Source organism: Petromyzon marinus, chromosome 25 (assembly GCF_048934315.1).
Source record: "Petromyzon marinus isolate PM22_M1 ecotype Great Lakes invasive population chromosome 25, UKy_Petmar_22M1.pri1.0, whole genome shotgun sequence".
Taxonomy (NCBI): Eukaryota; Metazoa; Chordata; class Hyperoartia; order Petromyzontiformes; family Petromyzontidae; genus Petromyzon; species Petromyzon marinus.
The window spans coordinates 18,499,761-18,520,373 of NC_133691.1; the positions used below are offsets into that span (position 1 = coordinate 18,499,761).

Consider the following 20,613-nt stretch of genomic DNA (forward strand, 5'->3'; position numbering starts at 1 on the left):
GACTCTTGTTCAGGAGGGGCCTGCCAACTTTTCGCAGGAGTAATTTGGATGTTTGGCTAGTACCAGTTACATTGTATGTTGTTGTTGTTTTGCCATGGGAGTAAACCCATACAGAGAAAGGGACCATAATTAGAAAAGCGAAGCCAGGCAGTCCTTCAGAAGATGTCATGCACGGGCGTGACCACTGCACCACCCTGCCGCCCAAACAAATGTAATTTAAATAATGTACAATACTGGCAAATAAACCCTATTAGTATCAACTGAATTTCTGGACAATCTGGCATGTGTATAGCTGCATCGGTGTTTCTAAAAGTCGTGTTCACATTGCCTGAAATTAATAATATTAAGAACAGGTTTCCCACCTCTGGTTTCGTTTGACTTACCGGTTGTCCTCATTATGTGTGTCACAGATAATATGGCAAGGAAAATATTACGCAGCACGAGTTTCAGGATTAGGGCAATTATGGTGACACACGTGACCCCCTCTACACAAGTAACAGCTGAGAGTCAATGCTGTGGTGCTGTGCGATTGATGCAAGCGACCCATCATCGTGTTTTGATGTTGAGCTGTTAAAATTGCACTGTTGTGGGGTGAGGTCAAGGCCGATGACTGCTTCCAGCGGTGTCAAGATCAGCATTTTGAAGAGGCTCGCGGAGGAAGATACTGGGCACTAGGGTGCAGTCTCTCTCCATGAACAACAGAGGGCAGAGGAGCGACACTCACAACAATTATTGGCGGAGCACAAGGCGTATAAAACACAAATTTGGAAGAAAGTTTACCTCGGGGAGTTAACCCACAACACCTGGGTCTGTCCCAAGTGTTCACACGATAACGCGTTTTCACTACAACGCGTTTTCTTTACTTTAGGGAACGCTTTTCGCACAACGCGGAGCGCGCTCCATCACAACGCGCTTTCTGAGCCACACTGTGTCTCTTAGTTCTTGCAAGCTAAGCTGGATTCAGTCTCTCTCATTAAGGCCACATGGCCACACTGTGTCTCTTAGTTCTTGCAAGCTAAGCTGTAGTGAGTCTCTCTCATTAAGGCCACATGGCCACACAGTGTCTCTTAGTTCTTGCAAGCTAAGCTGGAGTCAGTCTCTCTCATTAAGGCCACATGGCCACACTGTGTCTCTTAGTTCTTGCAAGCTAAGTTGGAGTCAGTCTCTCTCATTAAGGCCACATGGCCACACAGTATCTCTTAGTTCTTGCAAGCTAAGTTGGAGTCAGTCTCTCTCATTAAGGCCACATGGCCACACAGTATCTCTTAGTTCTTGCAAGCTAAGTTGGAGTCAGTCTCTCTCATTAAGGCCACATGGCCACACAGTATCTCTTAGTTCTTGCAAGCTAAGTTGGAGTCAGTCTCTCTCATTAAGGCCACATGGCCACACAGTATCTCTTAGTTCTTGCAAGCTAAGTTGGAGTCAGTCTCTCTCATTAAGGCCACATGGCCACACTGTGTCTCTTAGTTCTTGCAAGCTAAGTTGGAGTCAGTCTCTCTCATTAAGGCCACATGGCCACACAGTATCTCTTAGTTCTTGCAAGCTAAGCTGGAGTGAGTCTCTCTCATTAAGGCCACATGGCCACACTGTGTCTCTTAGTTCTTGCAAGCTAAGCTTGAGTCAGTCTCTCTCATTAAGGCCACATGGCCACACAGTGTCTCTTAGTTCTTGCAAGCTAAGCTGGAGTCAGTCTCTCTCATTAAGGTCACATGGGCACACTGTGTCTATTAGTTCTTGCAAGCTAAGCTGGAGTGAGTCTCTCTCATTAAGGCCACATGGCCACACTGTGTCTCTTAGTTCTTGCAAGCTAAGCTGGAGTCAGTCTCTCTCATTAAGGTCACATGGCCACACTGTGTCTCTTAGTTCTTCCAAGCTAAGCTGGAGTGAGTCTCTCTCATTAAGGCCACATGGCCACACTGCGTCTCTTAGTTCTTGCAAGCTAAGCTGGAGTCAGTCTCTCTCATTAAGGCCACATGGCCACACTCTGTCTCTTAGTTCTTGCAAGCTAAGCTGGAGTGAGTCTTTCATTAAGGCCACATGGCCATACTGTGTCTCTTAGTTCTTGCAAGCTAAGCTGGAGTGAGTCTCTCATTAAGGCCACATGGCCACACTGTGTCTCTTATTTCTTGCAAGCTAAGCTGGAGTCAGTCTCTCTCATTAAGGCCACATGGCCACACTGTGTCTCTTAGTTATTGCAAGCTAAGCTGGAGTCAGTCTCTCTCATTAAGGTCACATGGCCACACTGTCTCTTAGTTCTTGCAAGCTAAGCTGGAGTGAGTCTCTCATTAAGGCCGCATGGCCACACTGTGTCTCTTTAGTTCTTGCAAGCTAAGCTGGAGTCAGTCTCTCTCATTAAGGCCACATGGCCACACTGTCTCTTAGTTCTTGCAAGCTAAGCTCGAGTCAGTCTCTCTCATTAAGGCCACGTGGCCACACTGTGTCTCTTAGTTCTTGCAAGCTAAGCTGGAGTGAGTCTCTCATTAAGGCCACATGGCCACACAGTGTCACTTAGTTCTTGCAAGCTAAGCTGCAGTCAGTCTCTCTCATTAAGGCCACATGGCCACGCTGTGTCTCTTAGTTCTTGCAAGCTAAGCTGGAGTCATTCTCTTTTCGACATGTCTCACCAAATTCTGTAATAATAATGTTCCAGTTTCTCTATATGTTTTTTTAATTTAAATGTAGATTTAAATAAATCTACATTTAAAAATCCACAATTCTGGCTGCCTCCTGATGATGCTGGTTGTAATTACTGGCGAAACGACGTACTCAGATTGTTAATGTTGTGGCTTTGCTCTCTAACACACAACCGGTGTGCTGTACTAGTAACGAATTGGCATGTTCTGTTTAAGTGACAAACCTTACTAATTGGCTGTGTCGGGTGGTGGTGGGTTTACCGACATATTTTTATATTTATGCAATCTTACCCAAAAAACCTGTATTATGTAAAAATACATTTTTTTTCCTCCTTTCTTTTTGGACAGTTTCAAATCTCTAACGTCTTTCAAATTGTTCTGATGTACAGTGCTACATTTCAAATTACTGTCATGTTTGCAACGGGTTGTTTAAAATATATTTAAATGGTGTTGATTCACGTTTAAACTCGCTTCGAATCTGCATTCATCATTTTCTTCTTTAGCAGTCCGTAACCACAATTGGTACATCGATGCATGACCCATTTGATTATGGTTTGTTGGTCTTAATTTATCAATTAAAATGTTATTGAGTGTGCCAAATCCTAAAGAGTGGCGTTTGAGTCGACGTTATTTATTTTATATTCACATGTGAAACGCCTGTGCACATGAATGTAATCCAGTTACACACTCTCCTACTTGTTCATCAACTCTCTTCGTGGTGTAGATTTGATGGCTTGTATAGCAACCATAAACAAACACAACAAGTCCGGGTGACTCATGATCCATGATTCACGATGCCAGTGGGCCAGGTTTCACTCTCAACTCTCTACCTGTGTGGCATGAATAAAACGCACCTGTAAATTTGACCTGAAATGATTGCACAACAATTGCCCCGCCTTCATGCGATGTTTATCCTCCACTGTTTATCTGGCTTTGACCTGAATTATATAAAAGTGCGGCTGTGCAACTGCTGTAGAGTCACATTGGTATAAACACATTTTACAATATGAACAGCGCATTGAAAACGCGTACTATTTTATGTATTGTTTAACAATTGTGTTCACAAATCCACACTGAGAAACACGATGATTGACAGAGGGGAGTAAATTATTTTTTAGATAGTGTATGTAAATAGAGCTACTGTAGGTAAGTAGTTTTCAGTTTTAAAGGCATAGTTTAACAAGACAACACTTGCCACCATCCTTCAAACCCATTGGTGAAAAAAAGCAAAGTTTATGTTTACATTATAACACAATGTTTACATTATATAGAATATAATGTTTACATTATATATAATATATAATATAATGTTTATGCAAGAGCCGGGGACTTATGAGACCCCGGGGTCCTGCCATAAGGTTCATATGAATGGTTACCTAATAACTTTTGAAACACGGTAATCGCTGTGAAGTGCAGTTTCCAATTCTTATTGTTGACTCAATCTCTCTGGCCTTTCTATGCAATATGAAGAAGGGTCATTGCCCGAAACGTCACTTATCGGATTTTTTTTCCCTTTTTCAAGGCCCCAGTGCTACTGATGCATGAATTTGTTTGGTATTTGAAATGATACGAAGGCTCAGCAAGTGATTCCTTGCAGACATAAACAGAAGGGATACGCGCCACCCCAGCCACCCATGTCGCGAATCAATCGATTATCGCGATTGAGGGCTCGTGAATAAATTCTAGATTCAACGCCTTGTTTTAAAACGTGAACACAGCCGGCTCTAGTGACTGGAGTGGGTGCGTGTTGGATAATGTGAAACAATGACACGCAACGTATACAAACCTAAAACATAAATTCTTACGCACAAGATCCGGTGTGCATATCGCGATCTTCAGGATGAATGATCACGTCCGAATCAATGCGTCGTCGTTGCTCCCCTAGCATGCGCTCTGCGTAACCCGCTCGTGTTGTTGTTGTTGTTTGCGGCAGAGTTTAGGACCTTCGTGGCCAAGAGCCGCAGCTCCCGAGGCAAAGGAGTGATGGCACGCTTCAAGGTGCCGGACTTGCTGAAGCATCTCATGGAACGACACGGGGCTCCGGATATTCACGATCTGGGCATCCGTATCACCAGCATACCTCTGGGCATTTTCGTACGTGCCGTGCCTGCGTGTATGAGCGTGTGTGTGTGTGTGTACGTGTGTATGCATTGCGTCGCTTGTTGACTGCGAATTGTATTATTATTATTGGATGCCTCAAGTAGACTCTTTGGTTCTTTCGGTAGAGTCACGTAGGTATAAAATAAAATAAATCACGACGTTTCGGGCGCAACACAAGCGTCCGTCATCAGGTGGGAAAGCCTTGGTGTGCTGCTGAGGCAGACTGTTTTAAATGGTTTGAAATGTGTGTAGCCCATGGGTCATAAAGAAGTGGCCAGGGCTAGTGATGTTAACGTGAGAAATTAGCGTGTAACTGTAAGGTAGGAAAGCGGCCTCCTCCTCGATTTTACGTGACTTTACCGAAAGAACCAAAGAGTGTGGATTCCTGCAGTCGCGAAAGCTTCAAATCAAGATTGCCTCAAGTATGTATTGTTGTTGCCCTTGAGGGGGTTTACTTTCTGAATTTAATGCGTTCTGGAATTGCTGACACACAGCCACAACGTACGTGTCGCTGTGTTCACACCTGAGAGTGACACTGCATCAGCCTTTTACCAATATTCCCCCGCCCCTGCGTTTGCCTTACACGGCCACAATGCTGAGCTATCCTCAGTTGCTCAGGCACACAAGTTTCACACCTGTCTCCCTGTCAAGTGAATGTGGTGTATCCTTTTGTCATGCAGTCTGAGACAGACTTCCAACACGACTTCAGTTTTGGGGGTGCAGTGCTGTGACAAGAGCACTGAAGTAACTGCTCGTGTAAGTACATCATTTTAATATATATCGTATTGAAGGCTGAGGCCTATTTTACTGTACCGTTCCTTACAGAAATATTCTTTCCCGAGTCTTTGTGCATTTGTCGCTTGTTTCAGAGGTTCGCGATTCGATCCCAGGAGTCGCCTTAGTTAATATTGCGGGTGTATTATCCAAAACTGCATTTCTATATGCTTCACAAATAATGTAAAAAAAAAATCCCGTGTTGTTATTAATGAATGAGGAGGACATGTGTGCCGGCGTCAGAATCAAAATTTGCAAATCTAAACAAGTACTCAGAAATGACTGGATTGGGTCAAACCACATGTATATATGTTGAACTTCTTTCGCACTGTACGTAGCCAACTGTGCTAATCAGAGGTGTGGAGGACAACAAACTGAACACAAAAAGCAGTTCTAAAGAAATTGTTTTCAATCTAGATTTAAAAGTGCATAGCTCCAATGGCTTCCTGATATCGGAAGGAAGAGCATTCCAGTTGGCCACAGAAGCCTATCTGAAAGCGAGTGATGCGGTGACTGTTTTTGTTCAATGGCTTGCCAAAAGCCACTGCTGCTAGGATGATCCACCAATCCCATCTCTCGATTGCAATCGTGCATAAGCAGCACACCTTGCATTCGCTGTTGAACCACTCGTCCATCACGTGTTCCATCATCGCAACTACAGCACTGCCCTGCACCTGTGGCCGCCACAGTTGGTAACATTGTGTTGTTTGTTGAGGTGATCGGCAAGGCCCAGAAAGGCGAGCGGGAGGCGATGGACCGTGGGCTGGCTCGCATCGAGTGTGACATCAAGCAGGAGGTGGAGGGCCGGCCACACAAGATCAAGAAATACCTGTTGGAGTCGTTCCCCTTGCCAGGGACGAGCGCCGATCTTCGCCGACAGTTCACGACACAGCCGGCGACCGAGATGGTGCTGCAGGTCTTCCAGAACGCCGAGGACATCTTTGTGAATAAGCTGAAGAAGGTGGGGGCCATGGCGTCTGGACTTAATGCAACAAAATTACCGTGCGAGAAAGTTCATGCATTTGCTTACATTTGTCAAAGATTTTCCATAATACATTTGTCCTCGGAATTATTTAATGAGTGATAATCGCCATACATTTCAAGTCTGTGGATACTTCCACCATTATCAAAAAACTTTCTCTACCACTGAATTAACTCTCCTCTATAATATTTAGGGCCATCGCTTTCACAAAATTCAGTCACACGTTGAGACAAAAGTAAGGGGGGGCATTGAAATTGGTCGGACATCTATGCATGTGTCACCCTCTATTTGTCCCAACAGAGTGATATGGCTGCAAGTGGTTTGGGTGCTTTATTGTTTCCACCAACAGTGTGTGCAGGACTTCCTGGGGCAGGTGAAAGGGGACACGCATGGCCGGGAAGCTGTTTCAGTTGGCTCTGTGCTGTGGCTCCCTCGAGACTCCTCGCGATCTCGTGGTCAAGGAGAAACCGGCCGCGTTTCTCGGCAACATCAGCACTCCCGACACCAGACCGCCGCTTCTTCCGGGGAGTAAGGAGACAAATTTTCACATACAGTAGACTCTCGATTATCCGCGCTAATTACGGGGAAGATGGCTGCGGATGATAAAAAATCTCGGATGATCCAAAGATATCTATTTTCTGTGGATCTCTATGCCACAAACTAACGATCAACCGATCGATGCACGTGGTCGGTGATAAAACTTTCCTGCTTCCGAGCAGAAGACTCGGCCCTCTAAGTGGATAGCAGAGCCACGCCAATCACCATCAATCAAACTCCACCCACTGTTGTAAAGATATGCAACTACTGTACTGTCGAGGTGATCACGTAGATTTCGGATTCATGGGCGCACATATTTGCTCGATATAAGCACGTGACTTGTAACAAACATTTCCAAGAATTACAATGTATAACTATTTTTAGATTATTAATTTGGTGCCTAAGGGAAAATCCATGAGTTATTAATAAGTAAAAATCTCATGTGCGTGGTTAATCCGCAAATCAGATAAACCGCACACGGATAATCAAGAGTCTACTGGATTGCACGCGCGCTGAATTGTCGTAGCTTCTCTAAACACCTTATTTCACATCTCGTCTCGATTATTACTAATGCATTAGTAAGAGTTTGGCATATCACGACGCATCAGTTTGTCAAATTTACATCGAGATGACCCGGGTGGCTGAGAGAGATTATTAGCATTGAGCTGGAAACGCTGAGATCCTGGGTTCGAATCTGGGTAACCACCTGTGATTAAACTTGCTTTTGTCAAGTGCAGCCAGTTGATGGTCTCAGCTCGGTCATTAATGACTGTCAAAAAAACCCAAGACATACTAAATAAATGGCTATGCACTTAATTTGACCAAGTCCAATATCGGCTCAACAGAGTGGGTGGGAATGTGCTTCCCTTTACTCTGTGGACCAGAGGTCACTAGAAGCAATGTCAGAGGTAGCTTTGTGATGTTCTCTTCTGCGGGCCATTCTCCAATAGGACGGGTTCCGCTGCTCCGTGAGAGATCCGAGTGGATACTCCGTCTCATTACACGATATCGAAAGCACAATCTGAATAAAATGTGATTTCTTGTATTGTACATAGGGGGTCAGACCACGGAGGACCTTCAGAATGCTGAGTGTGATCTTGAAATTAATCCTGGACTGGTTCGGGGGATAGTTGAACAATTCGAATATTGGGGCGATATCGTCTTGCATACGGGTGCGAGAAGTCTGCCAGTGGTTTTTTTAGTCCATCTAGATTTTTGGGTTAGATCATGTAAACATGCACTCAATAATACGCTTTAATATGCACTATTTATGTGACCTAACCCAAAAATCTCTATTATGGGTAATATTGATCGCGAAGGCCTTCGTGTTAAACTTGTTTTTTGATTCATCTGGAGAGTGATGATGAAACTTATCGGGAGGCCGTAGATGAGACGTGGGGGGTGGGAGGGCAGAGAGAGAGTTGCAGTTGTTGAGCCTATTGGAGCGAGTTACAGCATCGTTGTCCTCTCCTGCAATGGCATTGCTTGTCTCCTTCGCAGAGGCGGTAGCCAAGCATCTGGTCCGTCTGCTGAGCCATGCAAGTAAGATGGCAGAGCCCCTGGGCCTACCCGCACTGTCACGCGTGGAGAAGCAGCTTGCCGAGCTTTTGACTCGCGCGACCTCCCCAGCCTGGGCCTCGGCTCCTTCTTGGACATCCTCCATCGCAACGCACAGGTGCGTACGTGGCGTGCGTGAGCCCACCCGCCTCCAGCTGGTAAGAGGCAGTACAGCAAGTAGGTGTACGACACTGCCCGTGCAAAGTTTGAGTGTACTTATCACCTCCGAGTGGCGCACAATGTTAAGTTTGTTTCCAAAATTGTGCGCGGTAATATTAGTTTATTATTACCAACTTAAAACTCATTTGTCGATAACTCAAATACGTTTAAGCGTTATTCAATCACTGCCAATGCAGAGCACAACAAAGTGTCACGTAAGATGCATGGGTTTTCTCTTGTCACTCTTAAAAAATATCTGTGAATTTGGCAAACATCCCAAAGGTAGATATTGAAAATCACCGTTAAAATTGAGTGTACAGCGGTGACATTCAGATAAAATATATGATAACACTATATATGCAAAGTGGACGGGTGGCTCAGAGATCAAAGCGGTGCGGTGGCAATAATGAGATTCTGGGCTTGAATCTGGATTTTGACTGCTTGGGTTGAAACCGAGGTCTCAAGTCTTATCAAGTCGATCGTCCGAGCCCCGTCACCAGCGACTGCACAAAATTACAGTCTCATTAAACTTGGGTTTTGCACTTCATTTTCCTAATTCCATCTCTGAGAATAACAATTTCAGCTTGACTCTCGTGCGCCGCACAATCTCATAACACAGCTAATGTGAAAGTGTTGGCTCCTATTGTGTACAAGATAAAAGGCCACCCACCGCATTTTATGACACAGGGCCTGCACGGCTATGCGAGATTTACGAATGGATGATTTATTTGTCTCTTGACATTACGCCGATAGCGCATTTGGAAAACTAAAATTGAGAACGAATTTTGTGTTAATTTGCAAACTTAAATCTGTATTATTTAATCAGTTTTCGTGCACTGCATTGTGAGATGCAGCTCCATGCGTATCGTTTAGCTTTAAGCCGGTGTTTGCCTTGCGGTCGCCTCGGTGTCAACCAACTGATGTTGACGGATTTGTTGTGTCTGTGGTAGCTGTTGGAGGAGACTGGGGTTGTGATCTCCGTCCTGGGTGGATCTGGAGCCAGAGAGAGGAGCCGGAGAGCGGCAGCCCTCTCCCCGCGAGCGAGGAGTCGAGTAGCGGCTGCTCTCACTCGAGCGAGGAGTTCGGAGCCCGCAGCCCTCTCGAGATCAGCCCTCCCCCGGGTGGGGAGCCGGGGGCCCGCGTCCCCCACAACTGACAACCTGTGTACCAACTGGCCGAGCGAGAGTTTGTGTGTATTTGAGCGTAATCGTGCCAGTGTTTAGCTGTACCATGGAGTTTGATGCAGCAGAGTGTTTCGGTGTAGCAGGGTGTCCGGATTGTGCCGGCACACTATCCTTCTATCCGTAATGTCGTAGGGTGAGGTCCATTAAAAGTTTACTCGGACCCCAACCTGTCAAAGCGCCTAATCATGGAACGTGGTTCTCAACATCGTCCCTCACCCATGCTACGTACCTTTGAGACGTCCTGTTTTTACAAATGTTGATGAACTGGAGGGCAAAGGTCTGGAGGACCCCACATGGAGTCTGGTTTCTCACACCCGAGCCTCCTGTGACATTTCTGGAGGCTTCTCTGGGATCTTTGTCCCATTTATTGAGTGCAGATTTGGCTTACTTCTGGCTTCGTCCCAAGACGTCATCCAGTTTGGAAATACCCGAAGGTTGTGGGAGTCGCCTCGTGCTTCAGTTTATTTCCAACCCTCGCAATGGCCGGATGCTCACCAGCCGGAAGTCTTTTGTTGCATACACCACGACCGAGGTGTTGAGAGCAGCCATCTCGTGGCTGGTCGGCAATGGAGATGGTATTGTCGATTAGGGGAGCGTGAGTCTGTGGCGTTGGTGGTGCTGCTGTCACAGAGGCGACACGAGTTTAGGAAATTCAGTTTTGTGGGTTTCCTGTAGCGAGCACTGAAAGATCCTCCCTTCCTCCTTCTCCATCCTTGTCTCTACTGTCTCCATGTCCCCGTTCAACTCTTTCTACGCCGCTTTCCTTGAATGTGCAGCCGCCTTTACGGCCTCCCCTCTCCCCTTATCTCCACCTCCAACCCATCTCCGTCGTAATCTCCTCCCCTTTGTTCAGGCTCTTCCCTTTCTTCCTCAGTCTATGGATGGGGTTATTGTTTATCCGGCTCTTATACAAAAAATGGAGCTTATTTTAGCCTTTGAATAGGATTTAGTTTTCTTTCGGTAGCGTGTTGCGCACCTAGGGAAGATCGAGCCACGCCACCGGTTCCCATTATCAAAATCTTTGTCAACTTGTCTCCCACGGTAGGAATGCCTTTCCTTCTCCAGGAGGCAATTGTTTCTCTCTCTCACCTCCGTTATTTCTTCCGATGCGCTTTCTTAATCTCGCTTGCTGTGTGTCTCGACTCTATCATTCAACAAGGGCAAATTTAAAAATTTGCTTTTTTTCCTCCACTGCTTTACCACTATACCTCCTGAGTGGGTACTCGGAGTTTCATCTAATGTACTATTTGATGGGTCGCTTCCACACAGCACAAAGGCGGTAGCTATCCGAACGGTAAATTTTTCTTTCAATTTCGATAGATTCTCGAATTATTCTTGGCCAGCAGTAGCTAGTTTTGCACAGAACTTCAACATTAAAATCAACTGAGTGTCCTTGTTGGCACGTGTGCTCTGCTACTGCTGAACACGGGTGCCAACAAATAATACATTATTTAAATGCATGCCTATAAAGGGCACCATACTTCAATAGGGATTACCATTGGTACGGCTATTTTAATACACAATAGACAGGAAGGACAAGATCAAAATGCTCTCATTATGCACATGCATAATGTACGTTGACTCAGTAATCTCCCCCCCCCCCCCCCACTTTGCGCGAGAGTGTCACAAATCTGGCTGTCGCCTGATGAAGCTAGTTGTAATTACTGGCAAAACGTCGTACTCCGATTGTAAATGTTGTGGCTTGGCTCTCCAAAGTACCAGTGACGAATTGGCTTGTTCTGTTTCCGTGACAACCCTTACTAGTTGGCTGTATCGAGTGGTGGCGGGTTTTAACGACACGTTTATATATGTACGCGCTCTAACCCAAAAAACACCTCTATGGATGATATTGGGCCCGAAAGCCTACGTGTTAAACCAAAATAAAAAATATTTACAAAATAACAATAATTTCTAGTTTTCCTCATTCACATCGTGATTCGTATGAAAAGACATGAGATGATTGAGACATGTTAAATCATAAACTATTTATTAATATATATATACAGATAGTCCTCGACTGCAATGTCCTTGTCCACGTGCAAACAGCGTTAGGATAGCAGCCTCCTTTAAAAGTCTGAGTAGATTTATATGCTGTAGAAGACAGTTGACGAATCCTCGCTGCTTGATTCCTCCTCGGATCCCTTCAGCAGTGAGTCGTCACCAGTCTTCTCTGCCTGCTCATTCTCCATGTGGCACCGCTGGGGTGGGTGCAATACGCCAGGAGACTCCTTATGCAGTGAGCAGCGAAGCAGGCCCATCTCTGCCTGCTCATCCTCAACGTGGAATTGAGGCGATGGCGGTGAGCTGGGGGCATCGGTGAGGAGGGTGTTACGGAGACGGCCCAGCTCTGCCTGCTGCAGAATCGTCTGTACGACGAAGCGCTCGCGGCGCATGCAGGCGCGCACATGGGATGGCGTGTCCGGGATGATGTATGCAATGCAGGCCTTCGTGAGTAACACCACGTGCTGCACACGTCCACACACAGGTAAAGGATTTTCAGTTTCAGGATTTGCATGTAAAGGGTGCTTACTAAATATAATATGGCAGCATCTCAAAGTGCTTTACATCTCAGGTCAACTATTCCGGGGACCTGCAGCCTAGGGATATTATATTGTTACGTCGTTTTTCCCAAATTAAATTAAGTCATTTGAGTAATTTTTGAACATTTGGCAAATTATACCGAGGCACTTTTTTTGAATTACTTAATGGATTTTTTACGTTCACTATGCAGCAGGCAACATTTATGATGTGCAGTTAATGCACCCACCGTATTCACCTGGGCAGCCGCAAATTACCGCAACAATCAGCAAACACTTACACTCGGCCATGTCACCACTACAAAGATTCCCTGTGTAGCCTTTCACAGACTGAGACAAGTGCATCTATGAAGGTTCGCACAGTGCCTGTGGGGGTGGTGTGCACCTTTATCTCGCCAGTGATGATTTTCACACACTTCATCAAGTACTCATTTTAAGACAGAATCAACTTAAGGGAAGCTCAACACTGGTTCTAATATTTTCCACTGTTGTTGGCTGTGGCCAGAAATAGTACTCCGGTCACACAGGATTGGTAGCGCAGTTCACAAACAACAACGCAGCCGCTCCCCTTCCCACAAGCACACATGCTTACGTGTGACAAATTGCATCAACAACATGAATCGTCTGCTGCATGATGAAAGTATTGTATTACCATTATTATTTGTGATCTCAGAAATACTGTGCAATTGTGAGGTATAATAGCATTACTGGCATTATCTGTAATGACCCATTGACAATGATCACGGTTTGCTCTGCTGACCTTAACAACTGCTCACAGATGAGTCTATACGATGGTGCAGTAGTGTAAGGCTTTGCACACTAGACTTGCAATCCAGAGGTCACGGGTGTGAATTGATCTTTGGTCGTGGGAGTGTAAACAATGGTGAAAGTTTTTTTTTACATTCCACTGCCTCTATCCACCTAGCAGTGTAAATGGAATACATCCAGTCAATTGGTCAGCTGAGTTTGGTTCTGTCCAGTGTGGGAACTCCCACATCTTCCCAAGACGTCTGACCAGTGTGGAAGAGCAGTAAAAATACATCTTAAGGGTCTCTCTTGAGCTCCCTATAGCAGGAGCGCTTTTGCCATCAGTGACATGAGCAAGTAATTGGAGGGCTGTACCTTTATCTTTCAATGGGTTTATGAATGTGTGTGTGTGTGCATGTTGATGTGTACCTGCATGGCAATGACGAAGGCCAGCTTTGCTGTCAGTACTTGCCAGTACTGCTTGGTGACGGAGTAGGCTTGGGGATGATCCGGCGGGTAGCGATAACCTGGATACCTACACACGTACAACCACAAGCACGCATGGACTATATTGAGCAAAGTGCCTCGAAAGTAGAGTTGGCGCTAAATTGAACAAGTATGGTTGTGTACAAACGGTAAATGCGTTCACAGCCCTTAAAAAAATCCGCTTCTGAAAGAGGGCCTTCCCACAACGTGCAGCTTGTGGGGGCTCTTTTGACAATGGTTCACGCTGGTCCATGCCAGGTTGGTGAAGGCAGGGAGTACAGATAATGGGAGAGCAATATAGCACAACTGTTAATTTTGCTGAACTACCCACTGCTGACAACCTAGCTCCAAAGTCGCCTACTGCACCTGCATTGTGCATGGTGATCATCAATCTAAGCACAAACAAGGCTCAAGCCGGCTTGACTTCCGGAATCTAAGATCAGCTGTATTCGTGGTGATTTGATCATAGTCAAGTAAGGTTATATTAAATATCGATCAATATGGTTATATTGATTATAGTTGTGTATGCCAGCAATTCAAAAACGTTAGAGAAAAGGGTTGGTAGATCGCATCAATTTCTTAACTATCTGTGCTGAGGTGACCAGAAGATGGCTGTAGACCAAGTGGTTTCATGTCTGTGTGAACCTTTAAGCTTCATTTCAATATCATGGGTTCTCCAGGACCTCTTATTGCATCCCACATGCATAAGACCACCTTAAACTGGAATCCCAATGCACGGTCTTCCTGCAAAGGGATCTTGAGACTCAATTAAGCAGTCGTGGATCGATAGATAAATAAATAACATTACTCTTTAGCAAGGTAACAATGAGCTAGAATTTATATCAATCTATTATTATATTTCTCTAAGTGGGACTTTGGTTGTGAAGCCATCCCACCCATACCCACTGCTCCCCCCCTCCAATTCCCCCCCCACCCCCTTTACTGTCCCCACCCACCATGCACACTCTTCCCCCAACCCTACCACAACCCCTTACTACCCAACTAAGCCAAACCCTGTGTCCACGGTAAGGGGCAGGGCATAAACAGAGGTGGGGCCTAGGGGAAGTGTGGGTCTTAAAAGGAAAGTCACGGAGTGAAAAGAGGAAGAAAACGAGCCTAATCAGGAAGGGGCGGAGCCAGGAGGACGCCACACCCAGAAGGATGTCGCATCTACCTGGACAACACACCCAGACATCAGTGCATCACATTCGCAGGGACGGCACCCCCGATAGCTGGGCATGACACTGAATGGCACAAACCTGCAGGTTGTGTGGATTGCCGGATCAAACCAGGCTGGCAGGATGTTGGGATAATTTTGCTCCTTGAAGTCGCTGATCTTGAAAATTGAAAAGCTGTCCTCCGTGTACCCATGCATTGTAGGCGAACCTGTGCCATACTCTGCTGAGTATCCATAATAATACACCAGGCGTGGGATGATGTCCGTTGTGAACGCCAAGATGCATGACTGTGGAATTAGCATACGGAGGCACAGCGATAGCGGTCACTTAGCATGCAATGATTTGACCAAGGCTTCTGAACATCTTACCTTGGCAATTACATTAATTTTCACAAATACAATTTGGGGGGTTGCTGCCAGAGTGAAATGGTTACCATATAAGGACTTGCAATCTGGCAGTCGTCAGTTCAGTCTCCTGACACAACAGTTGAAGCAATGGATCATTTTCTTAAATCTCCCCCACCTCTGTCCAATTAGCAATATAAATGGGTTCATCACTGTTTTAGCGCAGGTAATTCCACATCTTACAACATGTCTGGTCATCATGGAAGAGTAGGCCAAATACCGTGTAGAGGGGTTCTCTAGAGCTACCTTTAGTTGAGGCCCTTCTGCCAGCAGTGACATGAGCAAGCAATTGCAAGGCTTTACCTTTTGCGATTTTGGGAGAGAGTGGATAGGAGCGGTGGTGCAGTGATTCGTGCACTGCACTTTGAATTCAGCACACATGCAATTGACTTCCAGCTACGACTAACATCAGTGACGAGTGATACCCGAACCGCTCCTGGTCCCCCACTACACCTCTTCTCAAACCTGCCATGACCAGAATGGTGAAGTATGGTAAAAAGAACCCACACGGCTAACATGACATGTTATGTCACTCATAAGATGGGATACTGAGCGAGAAAGCGAGCGGACAATCTGGCGACTTACATTGGTGATTACAGAGAGGGTGGCAATGAAACTCAGAATGTCGGCCCAGGCTCCAATTCCTCTTGCTCGCGAAACCACAGGCCTCCTCATCTTCGTTACGAGCTTCCACGCGTCGACCCGCACTTCGATGATGTTGTTCAGCAGTGCGAGCAATGGCGCAAGTGGAAATGATGCCACGAAGAGAGTGACAAACCCGAATTGGATAACTGGGGTATATTTTGAGAATGGGTAGGGGGGCAAGGATAGGATAATGAGTGAAACAGGATATAGACACACACTCTTAATGCTGTTATGTTGTGATTACTTTAAGCAAACAAAACATGTTTTCAATGCATTGAATGTGTTTTAGTCAAAGGAGACCCCAAAATATGATCACATTTTCGTATCATTTGTTCACAAAATTATCGTGTCCATTACATTGGCCACTGAGATGCGACCAGCCACTACCATCTTTAATGCTCAGCTCTGGTTCACCTGGGTTTCTTTCGCACCATTTTCCACCACTAGGTGGCTATAATAACTAGATCACATCCTATATTGAGGACTCCATTAACCGTACCACACATTTTTAGGCATATGCACTGTGGCTGAAATGCCAACAAATCACAGCAGTTAACCACAGTGGACATGATGCACAAGAGTTTTAAATAAATAGTAAGGGGGAGAAACGTCAACCCAAGCTGACCAATGTAGCTGCATTGGTTAGCAGACAAGAGGAGCAAATATGTGCTCCTATTGTTTCTAAAACTTAACTCCGTACATATGCACATACGCGCATGCTCAAAGACAATTGTGTTACAGTATATCCATAGATTGGTGCCTATGGCCAAATCACCCAGTACGCGTCAGATTTAATCAGATCCCAGAAGTTAAGGAGAGCTGAGCCTGAAAATTGGTTGGATGGGTGACCATGCAATAGTTATTGTGGGGTTGTGAGCAGCAGAGGACAGTGCAGCAAATTACATTTTTGTATTGTACATCTAAGCTCTTACATCTGTGCTCCCTGCCTTCAACAACCCGAAGTGTGGGTAATTTCCCTCCCACAACAATGTCCGACAGATACACAGGGGCCGTACACACGTGCCTATATAGTCAAATGATACCCAATTGTGTGTTTTTTTTAAATAATAAAATAAAACGCGTTGACTCCGTAGTGTGATCCTCTGAGCTCATTGTACCCATCTCGAGGTATTCATCAAAGAGTCCAAGTGGGCTCTGGGGCTGTAGGTCCATGTCTTGCTCCCAGCGCGTGTAGACAGCCTCAGGCCTTAGCTTGGCCCGACGCTGGGCCCACCAATTGCTGAACCATCTGGGGAATTGAGGGGGGAGGTACGCATGTGCAGACACAGAGACACCCTTACACACGTGCATATCCATTTGTTCATCAACTCTAGGTTTGCTATTTCATAGCTTTCCACTGCGTTTTCAGGTTGTATCATGTGAATATCCCAAGCACGTGGAGCGAAACGTCAAGACATGCCAAACAATATGCGGTATGACACAAAACATGTCAGAGAGCTGTACAAAACAACTGCTAAAACCTAAGTAGTAGCTGTTTTTCATTTAGCCCATTGTCAATCCACTACACTCTTTCAGTCATGGGAGTTGCTTGTCTAATATTATGAAACTATGTACGAAGCATCTGATCGGAATATCGCATGATACTAACGAGGTGAACTTTGTCCAGTTGACTGGTGTTCACTGCTTAACCAGTGCACACTGCTAACAAGCTGTCGACACGACTTTTCGCTGAATGCGTTTTCACACAACACATTTTCATTGTAACATGGTTCCTATATTTGGGAAAACTTTTCACACAACGTGGAACGTGTCCATTATAATGTGGAATGCACACTGTTAAAACGCCGAACGCGGCCATTATAATGCTTTCCTGAGCAGTCGACGATGAACGACTGTCTTGAGTTGCGCGGCTGAGCAGTTTGATAAAGCATGCCGAATGATACAGTAACACGGCAGCCTAGCCTGAGTTATTTATCCCACCATGGGATGACTGCAAGTTGATTTTACTGTGCTAATGTGATTAACTTAGTAATTCCTTGCTTTGCGCGTTTTTACTTCATGCGGAAATTTTCAGGAACGCATCTACCGCGTTACACGAGGAAACGCCGTAATCAGACTTCACAGCTATCATGTGTTCATGCGATACTTACGGGATGATGACCTCCTGAAAATTGCCAACCATCTGCTTCACTACCATGATGACAGTGAGTTGAGAAGTCAGTTCAAAGAGACAGCCGTTTGGGGGACACTGGAGGGGGGATGAGGTGGAGAATAGATTCAGGTTAAACACTGATATGAAATATTGGGTAATACATATATGGATACCACACATCATTTCTAATGATCCTCTCACATTCTTCTCTTCAGTCAATTGCACACTGCAAAACTGACGGCTCCATATGTTAGAGGGGACAGTGATTAAGAATATCAATATTCTCCAGATTATAAGAAACACTTTCCCCCTCCCCCTCATGTATTTTAAATAAAGAAAATGGTGGCGCATCTGATAATGTTTTGTTTGTTGTCCTTCCCCCACACATCCGATGCAGGCTGTGTACGGTGCAAAATAAGTTCAACACACAACATGCATACTGCAGTTGGTGTTTAGTATCAGGTGAGTTTAATTGCAGAGCATCGTCTAGTAAATATAATAATCGTAAAACATGAAATTAAGTTGGTAGAAAACACAGAGGCACTTCAATAATAAGCTGTATTCTTTATCCTTTATGTGTATTGTTTTTGAGAGGATATCAATCAATGAATCGCCCTCGTGACGATTTCCTACAAATCTGCAGCAGGAGAAGTAGGCACCTTAATATAACACCAAATGTACTCATTATAATCATCTCATGTGTCAACAAGTCTGCCTTCAAACAGAAACATGAGCAACAGGTGCACATTTTGGGCAATGGACTTTCTTCCGAGCATAGAGTGACTGCAAATACTCAGGGTGACTCTGAATGGCAATTATGTAAATGTTAAACTTCGTGTCATTAACACTGTCTTAATGACATTGATTTAACGTGTGCACAACGCAATGCTGCTTAATTCCTTACTCCAGAATTCGTTCTTGATATCATATTACGGGGCCGTTCTCTAACACAACGTGCTCCACTGCGCCACAGTGAGTCATAGGTAGTGGCTAAACATATCCTTGAGGGGGGCTGAAATACTGTACATTTTTAAGGATGATCAAATATATAATTTTAAATAAATGGCGTTTGATAAATACGGTATATAATTGAAAATGTCCAATGAGAGACCACAAGGGTACTACTTGCAAAATATGTGATAAACTAACACCCTCAAGTTAACTGGGTTACCAATTGCATCAGTCTAACACGTGTTCTGCTCGTGGTGACCTCGTGCTCTCTCAAGTCTGGTTTCGAAAACTGTTTTACTCCGGAGACTGTGTTAATGCTAGAGCTGGTGACCAGGTGTGAAGACAATGAGGCCTTTTAGAGTTCCAAAAGAAAGAGTCCTTATTTCGACATTTCACCAACAGCACGGTGTGAAGACAATTGTTGGGAAAAATATCAACTACAAAAGTAAAACATAAAAATGTTGTACAAACAGCATAGAAAACAGAGGGGCCAACCCCTCAGATCTACACACCTCCTCGATTCTCCATTTTCCAAAGTAAGTGTAGCTTCCGGGGAAGCCGATGAATTTCCCCTTGAAAAATGCAATGTAGAAAGACGCCGAGTAGAAGTTGACGAACTGAAATAAGAATTTCTTGAACGTCAGCCGATACTCATATTCTCCTTGCGTCTTGGGCATCTCTGTGGGTGTGATACAAAGGCACACATGGACACAAACATCAAACAGGGCAATCAGTTTTGATGTTACTTTCATAGTTTCTGGCACACAGGCTACGAGAAGCCACTGATAATGATGCCGCATTGAGGAATAGCAACATTTCACAATGTAACGTGCTTTGATATCCATTAAAATTAATTTGAAGATCAAAAGTTAATTTCAAAGATGTTGCTGGGGAATGAGTGACAGTGCACAAGTTGTTTACCAGGTGTTGTTCACCACATTCGCCCTGTGGAGTGTCCTTCAGTCTCCATTTGCAATTAAGCCATTTACACTGTCCGTATGATGTCTGAAAGCCAGTGCACTTGATTCTCAAATATCTATAAGGTGTATCTTAGTAATTATCATGGGTCACCTTTCAGAGGGGGTGCAGGCTTCAGCAGGATAAATTACTAATAAAGGGCTCAGTAGCTGGCAACATGAGCAACACAAGCAGATAGCTGACAGCTGACTAGAAGGTAGCAATGCAGCAGTGAGGGTCAGCCCACAATTACATTCAGTGATTCAATGGATCGAGAGGTGAAATCAGAGTGCTAAGTTGGCACCATTGAGATCCTGGGTTTAAATCCAGGCAGCGGCCTCTGGTAACATGTGTTCTCAAGTGCAGTGAATTGATGGCTTCAGGACGGTTACTAATGATGGCATATACATTTGTAACATACACCATTTGGTTCATCACTTAATTTGGTGAAATTCTAGTTGTTAGAATGAGCAATTTGACTGTTACGAGATTAACATTATATTCCGTAGTAGTGTGGATTGAAAAGTGCTTCCCCCTAATGTGTGAACCAGAGTTCACTTGAATGAAGGGTCTCAGAGGTAGCTCAGTGATATTCACTTCTAGGGCCATTTCATGACATTAAGGGTTGCACTGGTCTACAAGAGATCCCATTGGATACTTCATCTCAAG

At 44.9% G+C, this 20,613-nt stretch overlaps 1 long non-coding RNA gene across 1 annotated transcript; it reads right to left on the bottom strand.

Annotated features, from left to right (window-relative positions):
- Positions 1–11,896: 11,896 nt before the first annotated feature.
- LOC142929115 (uncharacterized) lies at positions 11,897–13,744 on the bottom strand. Its single transcript, XR_012945270.1, has 2 exons — positions 13,640–13,744; positions 11,897–12,391 (listed from the first exon to the last, which is right to left on the bottom strand). It is a non-coding gene; the product is annotated as an uncharacterized LOC142929115 (long non-coding RNA).
- Between the last annotated feature and the right edge of the window lie 6,869 nt (positions 13,745–20,613).